Below are 1,788 nucleotides of genomic sequence, written 5' to 3'. Positions count from 1 at the left end.
ACTGGGACAACACTACCATTATAGGGCAAGCCAAACAGAGAACAGCCAGGGAATTCCTAGAGGCATGGCACTCATCCACAGACTATCAACAAACACATCGACCTGGACCCAATATACCGGCCACTACAGCGGACAGCTGGAACTGACAACCGGAAGCGGCAGAGACAGGCCACTATAAATGCCAGAGGAAACACCACAGAAGCACTTCACAGGAGACTCCCAAGCACTGAAGATGTCACCTAGACAGGGGACAAAACATTTGCAAGACAAATTCCCAGCTCGGCGAACAGAACCACAACAACGAGCACCCGAGCTACAAATCTTCTCCCAAACTCTAATTTTCAATGAATAGAGTCCCAGCCTGTTCAGTATTTGTTCAGAAGACAATCCCTTCATACCAGGAATCACCTTAGTTTACTGTCTCCAATTAAATGATATTTTGTCTTATGAATGCATTGAGCATGTGATCCTATCTAATTCTGTGGTCTCCAATTTGAATTGCTTCATCTTTGGAGACCATGTTTTCAGGTGTTTGGGCTAAAAGCTTTAAAATTTCATTGCTAAGTTCTTCCATCTCTCCTTTTCTATCCTCCTTTAAAATGCCCCTCAAAACCTGCTCTTCTACAAAGGTCTCGGTTGCCTGTCTGAATATTTCCTTTTGTGAATTGTGTTAGAGTACAATTGATAAGCTCCAGCGAAAAACCTTGAAACACTTTTTAAAGTGAAGGCACTACATAAATGCGAGTTGTTATTGCAAGGTGAGACTGGAAACACATGTAGGCTACGGTAGGAAGGTATCGTTGGTCCTGCTTTCTGGAAGGCATTTGCAATCCATTGACTTTTTGCTAGAAATAGCTCTCATTGTCATTTCTGACAGACCACAAATGATCAGATTACTCAAATTCAATTTCACAATTTGGTATGGAGGGACTTCATCTCATTACCTATGCAGTATACTCTCTGAAATTTCGGAAAATGAGAGATGATCTCATTAAAAGATATAGAGTTGTCAGGGGATGAGATAGCGTAGGTGCAGAGAGAAAGTTTCTTCTGCTAAGTGTCTGTAAGGGGGAGGGATGGGAGAGTGAGTGATGCAGAGTAAGACTAGTTAGGACTGGGATAAGGACAAATGTCCATTCAACAGCTTCTGAATCATTCTGTAAATCAGAGAGCTCTGGTTGTGCTAGCAATGTTTGCATTCAATACTGCGATTGATCAATTTTGTAAATCCAAGTGAATTAAAGGGTATTGAAAGTATTTCAGACCTGCTCCACCATTCAATATGATCATAGCTGATCATCCAACTCGGAACCCTATTCCCACTATCTCACCAAACTCTTTGATTCCTTTAGTCCCCAAGAACTATATCTATCTCTTTCTTGAAAGCATTCAATGTTTCAGCTTCAACCACTTTCTGTGGCAGAGAACTCCACAGGCTCCCCACTGTCTGGGTGAAAAGATTTCACCTCAACTCAATCCAAAATGGCTAATGTAGCATTTGGGATAAAGTGAGTCAAGTTGAAATTGAGGAAAGATATTGAATGCCAGAGGAGGTTTAATGGGAAATATGTCCTATTAATGCTTCCTAAAGAAGCAGGTACACTGCAGAAGGACCTGGTCAGGCCAGGTAAGAAGAGTGGGCAAAGAAGTGACAGATGGAATACAATGCTGGAAAGTGTGAGGTTATGAACATCAGCAGGAAGAATAGAAGCGAAGATTATTTTCAAAATGGCAAAAGGCGTCTGGAATCTGAAGCACAAAGGGATTTGGGAGTCTTAGCTCAGAATT

The sequence above is a fragment of the Chiloscyllium plagiosum genome, chromosome 15 (assembly GCF_004010195.1).
Source record: "Chiloscyllium plagiosum isolate BGI_BamShark_2017 chromosome 15, ASM401019v2, whole genome shotgun sequence".
NCBI classification, from domain to species: domain Eukaryota; kingdom Metazoa; phylum Chordata; class Chondrichthyes; order Orectolobiformes; family Hemiscylliidae; genus Chiloscyllium; species Chiloscyllium plagiosum.
Note: the sequence above shows the minus strand (reverse complement) of the source record.